The sequence below is a fragment of the Acomys russatus genome, unplaced genomic scaffold (assembly GCF_903995435.1).
Source record: "Acomys russatus unplaced genomic scaffold, mAcoRus1.1, whole genome shotgun sequence".
In the NCBI taxonomy this organism is placed as follows: domain Eukaryota; kingdom Metazoa; phylum Chordata; class Mammalia; order Rodentia; family Muridae; genus Acomys; species Acomys russatus.
The window spans coordinates 1-12,825 of NW_026131721.1; the positions used below are offsets into that span (position 1 = coordinate 1).

At 34.4% G+C, this 12,825-nt stretch overlaps 1 pseudogene; it reads left to right on the forward strand.

The window, feature by feature from the left end:
• Window positions 1–10,511: 10,511 nt before the first annotated feature.
• Window positions 10,512–12,275, forward strand: LOC127186418 (zinc finger protein 347-like; annotated as a pseudogene).
• The last annotated feature ends 550 nt before the right edge of the window (window positions 12,276–12,825 follow it).

Genomic DNA, 12,825 nt, shown 5'->3' on the forward strand with positions numbered 1-12,825 from the left:
CAAACTTTCTTCAGTCTCTTTTATATTTTCTCAGGATAAACTTGTATAACTGAACACAACAATTTGAAATAAATAAAACATACTGATTATCAAAGAAGATATACATACTCATTTTTTAGAGCACGACTTGGGTCGTTATTATCTGTTGTGAAAGACGGGACTTACGCAGTAGGTTCTTCACCCTTCTACTGCTGCCAAACTTTTTAATTACCATACAAATGTTGTGGTGACCCCCCCCACACGTGAACTCATTTTACTGCTACTTTATAACTGTAATTTTGTTACTGCTATGAATCCTAATGTACGTCTTCCATTCTTTCTGTTGGCTTAGATGGTTACCCTTTGATGATTGTGAGGGATATGCCATTTTATCCTCAAAAGGTACTAAACTAAAGGTTCAAGACTCATTGGTCTATGATTTTTTGCAGATAAGTCAGAATATTCTTTGATAAGAACAGATTTCAATTATCAAAAACTACTACCATATTTTTTACTAAAGGCAGAGCCAGTTTTATAGCTCACTACTCTTTCCTTGTGTCATATATACAAAATTAGCCACTGCACATAAGAGATGTGATGATCTAATTTCAGGGCCTACTGAATTCAAGGATGTGGCTATAAACTTTCAGGGAGGAGTGGACTGTCTGCTCTGCTCAAAGGTCTTTCTCTAGAGGATAGATGTCATGTTGGAAAAATTAACAACAACCTGGTTTCTGGGGTGAGGAATATTTTTATCCATAATTTTTACTGTATTTATGGTTGTCTACACGGTTCTAGTAATATATGTACTTGACACTCACTGCACCATTTCTCTTTTATTTTTTTTGTAGTATTGCGTTACTGTCTTATGTATAGCAAACATGTTATGTCCATTGATCCTGTTTTATACATTTATGTAATGAAAATTTAATCATTATGCTTTTTGTAGTGTAGACTGTAGCTTAGCACTATACGTAAATTCAACTTCTTTACCATTCGTAGTGTTCCTTTTGCAAATGTATTTTAAAAACCAGATACAGGAAAATTTACAGTATTGAGTTATGAAGAAACTAAAACATTTGGCAGACATGTGAGAACAGGGAAGTCACTCGTTGTATTTTATATTTTTTCCATGTACCTATTTGTCACATTGCTTGCTAATCCGCTACATTGAATCGGTGTGATCGTCGTCTGTTTGAATGCACAGGTGTTTATGTTTCAAAATCAGAGTTCGAACCTGTCTTGTACAAAACAAAGAACCCGGATTGTTGATAAAGAGGAGATGAAGGAACATGAGAACAAGGTCAGATGAACAAATGACAAAGCATGTGATGATACAAACCAATGGAGCAATCTAAAACATGTAGTGTGGTAACCACCTCTTCAGTTAGAAATATTGCTGGAATTTCTTTTAGAATAATGTGCTAAATGTGAATTACAGCATGGATTTTTTATGGTTTTGTCTTTTTTATCTTAATATTGGTGATTTGAAATGCTAGTCTGTAATATATATTCGCAAAGTAGCTATTATTCTGTGTTCTAATACTGATGTCAATTTTGTTGCAGGATGATGAAATGATTTATGTATTCCTACTTTTTATTCCCTTCTTAAAAACAATTTAACCGATTCTTTTGATTATAGTTTTTTGTCTCTTTCCTCATCCTCCCGAATAGTTCCCCTTTCACACTAACACACTGTCAAGATCCCTCCCTCTCTTCTCTCTCTCTCTCTTCTCTCTCTTCTCTCTCTCTCTCTCTCCTCCTCCTGAAAAAGAAAAGAATTTAGAATCCCACAATGGATTTAAACATGGATTGGATTTGTGCTAGGAACTTTCTGGAAGTTAGTCATGAACTATGACTAATAGATCCAATGTTATATTTTAAACCCGTACTTTTTCCTCTCCATTAATCTTAGTACTAAAAATTGTTATCAGTTTGGGTATACTTTGTACTCTTTCCCTTTCAAAAATAGGCTATTTTCTTCCCTAAAACTTGTTATATGGTCAGTGATTTATAGGGTGGTAGTCTTCTTGTGTCTATAGGGTCTGTTGAGTGTGGAATTCATCCAACACCTCTGGCTTTTAATCCTCTACCCCATTTTCTCATTAGATCCCTGAGCTTTAATAGGAGGGTAGGAAAAGCTAAACTCAGATGGATCACGTGCCCATAAGTTTTCAGTAATCTGATCTTTGTCAAGGTTGTTGCCCTACATATTAAGCATCCCTCTATTGAATGTTGAGTGATGCACAGGTCTATGTAAAATGTATATGCTTTTGGAGGCATATGATTTCCATTATTAATGTGGCAATAATAGCAGCTCAGCTTTTTCCTAGCAAGCCCATGACTTGATATTCTCGATAATTGGCTTCCTACAGGTCAGATGTGAGTTCCACTAACAAAGCTAACTTAATGTCATTCAAAAAGTAGGGGTTTGACATGTATTGCAGAATCTTCCCACCAGTGAGTATATCTTACTGGTACGGTCAGCATTGAAACATTCATAGAGTTCTATTCCCTGTGACCCTCAATTAATTTTGTCTTTCTATTCACAAGTAGTTAGCTTTGCCAATATTAGGAGTTGACAAATCAGTTGGGGTGAAAAAAAAACCAAAAACAACATGAGTCACCAGTTCAATATGTTTGCTAGCATATGTATATAAGTGTCTTCATCTATAGAATCAATAGTCACCTTTAGAAAGAAAAATTAATTGTGTAAGGAATTACCTGTGACCATTTCAGGTGAATGATAAGTACTCAGGACAATAACTAAAATGCTCTAGCTCCTTTTTGTACTCTTTCTCTGTATATTTCTTGGCATTTGACTTTGAGTTATTTTATTGTCTTTCTTAGTCAATTTAAATAGATTTTAATGCAAATGTGTGTTAGGCTTCTATAGTAGTAGTTTCCATAAGCTATTGAAAAGAACTTTAGTGTGAACTAGAAATGGTTTCAAAAGTTACAGCTTTTTGAATTTTAGTTTTATGACCTGAGTCGTCTCCATGATGCATGGGCGCGAACTTAAACTTCTACCAACTATCCCTCGGTCCCACCTGTCTGCTTCCTATACATTAAGGCTATACATACATTATACTTGAAAATTAGTGCTAGTAGTGTGTTCTTGCCTCTCTAATTCTTTCTGTTTTGTGGCCCCCTCTGCTATTATTTTTTCTTTCTGACACTATCTTTATTGCTTCTTGTGTGAAAAACATAAAAAAAATATTAATGCCTACCTAGCTACTGCCCATCGATACTCCATGTCAAACCTCAAGTCTTGAAGCTTAAACTTACCACACTGAAAAAAAACATGAATTAATGTTTGTTTCTTTTTGAAGTTCCGCATTACCGTTACACTAATTGTTTGCCTGATGGGTTCAGGGGCAGAGTTAGGCGATGATCAAGTTAGAACTAAGGCCAGGGTCCTTCAACTTTCTTCAGGTTAGGCATTCAAGGAACATTACCATTTTTTACTTTACGAATCCACTATAAGGTTGATATAAAACTAAACCAACCTCTTTGTAACAAGTGTCCTTTATGAAAATTGCAGCAAAAATATTCAGTCATATATATCCACAATATATTAAAACACATAAAAGATAATAATAATAATAATATAATACTAATAATAATAATACTTACCGTTGTAAAGGGACTACCAAATAACTACCTCATTGATAATCTCATGATACTGTCAGATGTCTTTGACAAAATATATCATCACTACCTTAGCGTTCTATAAACTAATGGGTTTCCATCGCCTTGTTCTGCGCAACATTTTGGTGTATGGAAAGAAAATTAAAATACGTTCATTAAACTCAGGAAAAAGAAGGCGTCTATTTCCTCATTACATATGAAATATACTTGTAGAATCAAAATCTCTAGCGCAAAAAACATTATGATGACTTTTGTAGAATAATCATAGGATAAAGAAAAATCAAAGAATCCTTAATTTCTGATGATGATTTTATATATAAAATTTGACAGGATATTCTGCAGCTGTACTCATTGTTTTCGTTGTTCTCTGTGCCATCTTTTGAACAATAGTGTCATCCCTAGTTGTACACACACGACACACACACACACCACACACACACACACACACATATATAGATAGTGGTGTGTTGTACTTGTATAATTTGTGAAAATATAAAGTAATGATTTCATGAGATTTTATCTACCTAACCTTTATTTATTAATTAAGTAATTTATTCATCTGTTTCTTTGCTTGCTTGCTTTACACACTGAAATTAGCTCCCTTTCCTCCTGGTTCCATTTTCCTTCTCTCTTCCCCCATCTCCCTTCCCTACTTCTCACAAAAGTGGAGACAAGAGCAACAAACCACGCCAGCACATCAAGTCACATGAGTACTGAGCACAACCTCGTCCTTTGTAGCCTGCACCTGGGAAATGATTGAAAAGTAGGCAAAAATTCCATGTCAGAAATAATTCTCAATCACCTTATTGGAGGATCCCTATGAAATATGAGATGTCCTATAGCTCTATCTCTTTATTGGTCCTAGATCTAGTCTTTGGTTGATGCCTCAGTCTCTGCAATCTATACTTGTCCCAGGTTTAGTTGGTTCTGGTGGTCTTCTTGTGATGCCCCTGTCCCTTCCACATCCTTCTAGCCTTCCTGCTGACTCTTCCACGTGACTCGTTGTGCTTTACCCAGTGCTTCACTTTGAGTTTCAGCATCTGTTTTGATCTTCTTCTTCTGTGTGGAACCACTCAGAGGACAGCAGTGCTAGGCTCCAATCTGCAAGTATAGCAGAGTATCCACAATAGTATCAAGGTTGTTTCTCTGCTATGGGATGGGTTGCAGGTTGTGACAGGCATAGGTTGGAAATTTCCTCACCTCCTGCTCTATCTTTATCTCTGAGTAAATTTTAAGTCAAAACATTTGTGGATGGGTTGGTGTTCCCCTACCTCCATTAGGACTCCTGTCTAGTTAGATTTCAACCTCTTGCAGCTCCATGACTTCTCCTACCACAAGTCTCAGCTAGAATCGCCCCCATACACTCCAAGAAGCCTACCCTGTCTTAGGCCTCCAGTTTGTCACAGTGATGCCTCCAAATATGGTTTTTCTTTTCCTTTCATACATTCTGTCCTACTTCCACTACTCTCACCATCTCTGATCTCCACCCTCATGTTTTTCTAGCATCCCTCTCCTACTCTGTTCCTCCTTTGCAATGTCTTCTGTGGTCACTTCTATTTCTCATTTAGTTTGATATTTAAGCACCAATATCTTTTGGCTCTCCTTGTCCATGTCTTCTTTGGGCCATAGAGTTGTGTATGGATATCCTATTCTATTGGGTTATATTTCACATATAAGTGAGTACATACAATGCTTATCTTTCTGCTTCTGGGATATTTCATTATAGATGATCTTTTATACTTCCATGCCTTCAACTACAAATTTTATGGTGTCCTTGTTTTTAATAGCTGAGTAGTATCCCATAATCTCATTGTACCACAGGTTCTTTATCCATTCTTTAGTTGAGTGGCATACGTTTTTTTTCTGTCTCTGTCTCTTAGGACTAAATCTTATGTTAACACAGTTAAACAAATCTCCTTGATGTACGGGGGAGCACACTTGGAGTATATGTGCAGAATAGTTACAGTTGGGTTGTGAGGTAGAGCTATTCGCCATTTTCTGAGTTAGCACCATATTGATTTTCAAAGATGTCATAGAAGATGCATTCCTACCTGCAATGCAAGAATGTTCTACTTTCTTCACATCCTTGCCAGCATGTGCTACAAGTTGAGGTTTTATTTTCATCAATCTGCTGGGTGTAGGATAGAATCTTAGAATCATTTTTATTTACATTTCCCTGATTATTAAATATGTTGAGTACTTTTTTAGGTGATTCTCAGACATTAAAGATTCATCTGATGAGAATTAGCATTTTATCTGTGTACCTGAAATCAGTTTGACTATTTAGTTTGATTGTATTCAATTTCTTCAGTTCTTTATATATTTTGTATATTACCCTTTTGTCAGATGTTTGCTTTTGCAAAACCCCTTCTGTTTATATTTTATGCAATAAATTCAGAAGTAATTTTATTAGTTTTTTGAAAGTCTGGTAGAATTCTGCACTGAAACCATCAGGACCTGGGCTTTTCAGATGGGAAATTTTAATGACTGCTTCTATTTACTTAGGAATAATAGGACTATTTAAATTGATTACTTATTTATGATATAATTTTGGTATCTGAAATCTATCAAGAAAATGGTCAATTTTATTTATATTTTTCCAATATTTTGAAGTACAGGCTTCTGACATAAGACCTAATGAGTCTTTGGATTTTCTAAGTATCAGTTGTTATGGCTCCCTTTTAATTTTTGAGTTTAATGATTTGGATATTGTCTAAGGGATTATCTAATTTTAAAAAATTTTCTCCGTGAACCAAGCTCTATTTTCATTGATTCTTTGTATTGTTTTTTGCTTCTAATTAACTTACTGATTTCAGCCCTGATGTTATTTCCTGCAAACCATTCCTCTTGATTCTGTTTCCTTCTCTAGGGCATTCACATGAACTGGTAAGTTGCCAATATGAGATCTCTACAATTTATTTAATGGTATACTGAATGCTAGGAAGTTTTCTTTTAGCATTGCTTTCATTGTGTAATATTTTCACTAAATTTAAGGAAGACTAATGTTTTTTTTTTTGTTTCTTCACTAAGTACTGGGAGGTTCCACATGTGTATAGGCTTTTTGTTATGTCTATTGTTGTCAAATTCTTGCTTTTATCAATGGTTATCTGCTAAAATACAAGGTGTTAATGCACTTTTCTTATATATTTTGAGGACTGCTTTGTGACCAACTATATGGTTTTATATAGTAGAAAGTTCCATATGGTGCTGAGAAGAATCTATATTCTGTTGTGTTTAAGTTAAAAGTTCTAGAGATATCTGTTAGGTCCACATGATTCATGACATCTCTTTCATTAATCTTCTGTTTAGTTTCCATCCTTCCCATCTCTTTTGATGATTTTTCATTGAATGTCTCTTTTATTAGATATTAGAATGGCTACTCCTGCTTACTTCTTGTGGCTGTTTACTTTGAAAATGTTTTTCCAAACTTTTACTCTGAATTAAGATTTATTGCTGAGGTAGAATTGTTATATGTAGCAGAATGATTGGTCTAGTTTACACATCCATTTTTTACCTTCTGTCTTTTTATTAGAAAATTGAATCCACTGATGTTGAAAGTTATTAATGACCCAAGATTTTTATTTTCTTTTATTTTGCTGTTGATGGTGGTAATGTGTTTGTCTTCTTTTGGTGGTGTTGTAGTGAAGTTATTTATATCCTGTACTTAATTATCTGTTGTAAAGTAATATATGATTCTGATAGGTGTACCTTATTATGCTATTTGTTGGTTTTCCCTTCCATCCTTTAATATTTTTTCTTTGTTCTCTACATTACATGTTTTGACTATTCGTGTCAAGAGGATATTCTTTTCTGGTCGAATATATTTGTTGCTTTATAAGCCTTTTGTATGTTTAAAGGTATCTATCTTTTAAGTTGGAGAAAATTCCTTTTTCAGTTTTTTTGAAAATATTTTCTGGTCATGGAGTTTTTCATCTTTCTTTTGCATATTCCTATTATACTTATTTTTAAGTTTGTCTTTTCATTGTGTCCTTGATTTGTTGGGTGTTTCATAAAAGGAACTTTTTTCAATTTAATTTTTTCTTTGACAGATGTATCTATTTTTTGATTTTGTCTTCTGTGCCTTATATTTTCTCATCCATCTCTCATATTTTGTTGGTGATGCTTAGCTCTTCATTTTTGGTTCTTTTCCTTAAGTTTTCCAACTCCAGTTTTTCATCAGTTGTGTTTACTTCATTTATTCTATTTTTCTTTTCAGGTTTTGAATCATTTTATTAATGTCCTTCACCTGTTTGATCATATTTTCCTATATTTCTTGGAGGGATTTATTTATATCTTTTGAAAGGACTCTATCTTATTCATAAGCATAGATTTAAGGCCATATCCTGAGTTTCAGCTGTGTTTGTATGTCCAAGGCATGTTGTATTAGGGTAGTTGGATTGTGTTGGTGCCCTATTGCCCAGAGTTTTGCTGCCCTTTTGCCATCTGGTAGCTCCTTGCACTGGCTGGTTGTTCCTGGAGATCTCTGAGCTTCTAGAGCATGCAGGAGGAGCCATTGGTCCTATGCTGAGATCTGAATCTCCTCAAATAGCCCATAAATGTTCACATTAGGTTGTGTCCCAGTTTTTACCTATAGTCAGGTGATTGGTATATGGTTGTTTGACATGTGTGGTCTTCAGATCTGGCAGGTCTCTTCAAGGTGGCTATAAGCACCATGAAAAATAGACTGGTCTGTTGTTAAGGATTCCAGGAATATCCAGGAGGTCATAGAATTAAAGTGTTTCTTCTAGCATTTTGGATCCCACTGTTTCTGTAGGGAGCATGAGTCATTGCTTCCTCTGCACTCACTGAGCTCCTGGTTTTCAGACACCATGATTGCTGGGGTCCATCTCTTTAGAATGAGACCCTGTCTACTCCTCTTGTCCAGCAGATATTAACATTGAGAGAACTAGAACTGCAGGACAAAGGCTCTAACCATGTCCCTGGTTTCCAGAATCTGTTTTTGTGCAGGTCAGTAGCTGTAGCCACGTGTCTCTGGAACCCAGGTTTGGGTAGGCTGGAAGCGACTGGGTAACTATAACCTGGGACAGTGTGCCTCTTGATTCTGGATATCACCCATATGGGGCATGTTTGATGTATCCATTGCTCCTAGGATGCCTATTATCCAGGAAATACAGGCATTGCTGTTTTTGAGTCCACAACTTGGTTACTCACTTGGTCCACACTCTCTCCATCCCTGCTGCTCACACACCATAGATGCCTTGTAGCAACATCTTGGAATGCTACCTTTGAAATATTTGTCAAAAATATTTCTACTTCTTTTATATTTATCATTTGTTCCCTTCCAGTTGGAAAACTCTTCCCCATTTCTCACATTATATTACCTCTATTTATCCTATCCTTCCCCATATAACTATACCAAACAAATGAGTGTTATAGAAATTGAAATTAGTTTCCAAATACATTTCATCGGCAGTATGGAATTTCAAATGAATAGTGTTCATATGTTAAACAATATACAATCATAAAAAAGAAGAACACACACAGAGGTCTTTTTATGTACTTGTAAGTACAGATATCTACACACACACACACACACACACACACACACACACACACACACACACACATATACCCAAAACACCAAAAACACAAAACAAAGAGATAGAAGCAAATTCTAAATAAAACACGTTTTCAACTTAAGAATGAGATTAGGGACCGTAGGATGTTACGAGAGTAAGGCTGAAGGGAAAAAAGCAAAGGGGAAGGTAATAAATTTTCACTTTGATAAAAAATATATTTTAAGTTATGTTTGACTGTTCAAATATCAGGTCTAGAATTTCTTATTTTAATTTTATATATATATATATATATATATATGACTGTGGATTAAAAATTGATTTTAGGCACATCAAAATGTTTAACTTGTAAGAATTCTTTGGTTTCAAAAGAACTTATTAGTCTCAGTGAATAATCCTTAAGGTTTGTTAAACAATTAAAACCTTGTATTTTCATGTACTGAGCATGGTTTTTACATTATACACTTAATTTTTTCATGTTTTTTTTTGCATTCTTATTAATATTCTCCTTGATTTTAAAATCAATGATTAATCTTGCATTAGGATGACATACTGAAATAAGTGTTGTAGTTGCTCATTTCTGTCATTAATATCCTCACGTATTTAGAATAATGATTGGTGTCCATGTTGTTAATTGAGTGTCACAGTGAAGAGTAGGTTTCTATTAACATGTGATAGTTACAACAATTCTGTTTGACATTATCTGTTACACGTAATACTTAATAAAGACATTAATATATATTATAAAATATATGATAGTTCATGAAATGTCTTCTAACTTTCATTATCATCAGGACATTTGTTTCTTTGGAGAACAATTATTTCAGTTCTTGCCTGTACCATGTGTTGTAACATTTTGCTATGATCCACAGGATAATGCCATTTTACGTAATATATATCTATATTATATTAATATGCATCTGAAATATCATATAGTGATTTGCTTTCATTTCTTTCAGTTTTGTCTTTTTACCATACCAAGAAGCAATTCACAAAGGAGTGAACCCAAGATTTTTTCCTGAAAGAAATAGCAATAATATTTGGTTGTAATGGCCTTTCAGAGCTAGATAGAAGGAAGTTCTGGGAATATTCATCTGACAGTGAAGTTCATAAAACCTGTGATTATGGAAATGATATGTCTGAAAAATACTTGTGTTTCATTTCTGACACAAAAGATCAAGAAGCTTCAGCTTCTTGTGAGAGAACTCAGACTGTGCCACTCATAATTTCACAATTGGAGGCTCCTCAAAAAAAAGTTCACAACAAATTTTGAAATACAATTCAATTCTGCACAGAAATAGGAAAATATTAAGTAGTGGCCCTAAAGGTCAACACAGAATACATATGGAATTTTATAAATGTAAACTGTGTGGAAAATCATTTGCCAAGTCCTCAACACTTCAAGTTCATCAAAGAATCCACAGGGGAGACAAAACTTATAAATGCATTAAGAGCAAGAAATCATTTACACAGTCCTCAAAACATCAAGCTCACCACAGCATTAATACTGGGCAAAAATGTAACAAATATAATAAAAGTGGGGAATCATTTACCTCATCCTCTGCTCTCCAGGATCATCAAAGCATTCATTCTCAAGAATATCCTTACAAATGTAGTGAGTGTGGGAAATCCTTTATGAACTCCTCAAGTCTTCATGTTCACTACAGAATCCACACCAGAGATAAACATTACAAATGTAATGAGTGTGGGAAATACTTTTCCCGGTACTCAAATCTCCAAGTTCATCAAAGAATCCATACTGGAGAAAAACCTTTCAAGTGTAATGAATGTGGGAAATCTTTTACCCAGTACTCAAGTCTGCAATGTCATCAAAGAATTCATACTGGAGACAAACCATATAAATGTAACATCTGTGAGAAATCCTTTAGAGTGTCCTCAACACTAAAAGTTCATCAAAGAATCCACACCGGAGAAAAACCTTACAAATGTAGTGAGTGTGGGAAATTCTTTACACAGTACTCAAATATACAAGTTCATCAAAGAATCCATACTGGAGAAAAACCTTTCAAGTGTAATGAATGTGGGAAATCTTTTACCCAGTACTCAAGTCTGCAATGTCATCAAAGAATTCATACTGGAGACAAACCATATAAATGTAATAACTGTGGGAAATCCTTTAGACTGTCCTCAACACTAAAAGGTCATCGAAGAATCCACACTGGAGAAAAACCTTACACATGTAGCAATTGTGGGAAATCCTTTACCCAGTACTCAACATTCCAAGTTCATCAAGGTATTCATACTGGAGAAAAACCTTTCAAGTGTAATGAATGTGGGAAATCTTTTACCCGGTATTCAAATCTCAAAGGTCATCAAAGAATTCATACTGGAGACAAACCATATAAATGTAATAACTGTGAGAAATCTTTTAGCAAAGGTCATTAAAGAATCCACACCGGAGAAAAACCTTACAAATGCAGTGAGTGTGGGAAATCCTTTACCCAGTACTCAAATCTCCATGTTCATAGAGGAATCCGTACTGGAGAAAAACCTTTCAAGTGTAATGATTGTGGGAAATCATTTACCCAGTACTCAAGTCTCCAATATCATCAAATAATCCATACTGGAGATAAACCATATAAGTATAATAAGTGTGAGAAATTATTTACATTATCTTCCACACTTAAATTTCATCAAAGAATCCATACTTGAGAAAAACTTTACTAATGTAATGAGTGTGTGAATTCATTTACACAGTACCCAACTCTCCAATGTCATCAAAGAATCCATACTTGATTCAAACCATATAAATATGATCATTGTTGGAAATCATTTACACAGAAATCAAAGATTCAAGCTCACCAGATTTTATACTGAAGAAAACCTTGCAAATGTAATGAATGTGGAAAAAATCTTTACCATGTCATCACTACAGATTCACTACACCACTACCAGGTTCACTACAGAACCCACACTCTATATAAACATTAAAAATATAGAGACTGTGGGAGGTGTTTTACTTGGTCCGCAAATCTCCATGTTCATCAAGGAATCCATACTGGAAATCAGCCTTATAAGTGTAAGTAATAGAGGAAACACTTTTGGAAGTCCTCAACTCTTCAACCTTACCACAGAGTAAATACTTGAGACATACCTTATTAATATAAAGAATGGAATTCCTTTACCCAGAAATCATATCTTCAAAGACTACAGAGCATACAAACTGGAGACAAACCTTATAAATGTGAATAATGTGGCAAATACTTTTACTTAAACTCAAACTTTAGAGCACAAAGAAGTTTCATACAAGAGTCTAACTGGAAAGGTAATTACTGTCCCAGTGTTCATTGGAGAAACATGGTTTTTAAATGAGAAAAATAGTTGTAAGTATTTAAACAATATTGAAATCTTATTCATTATCAGATAACCCTTATCAGGAATTTTAATACTTGGAATGAGTTGGAAATACTTTGCCCAGAAATACAGCTTATATTTATTGTTTTATTTCAAAAATAAATAGGAAAAATGCTTTGTACAGTTTTAATATGTTGTCATTGAATAGTAATACAATAGAATTCATGTCAAAACTAATTAAAGAAATGATTTTCTAAAATATAAGGATTTAAGGCAGGATAATATTACTAATATCTATCCTAATGTTATCTCTTACATAATGTTCTGTCTAGTTTAGTATGGT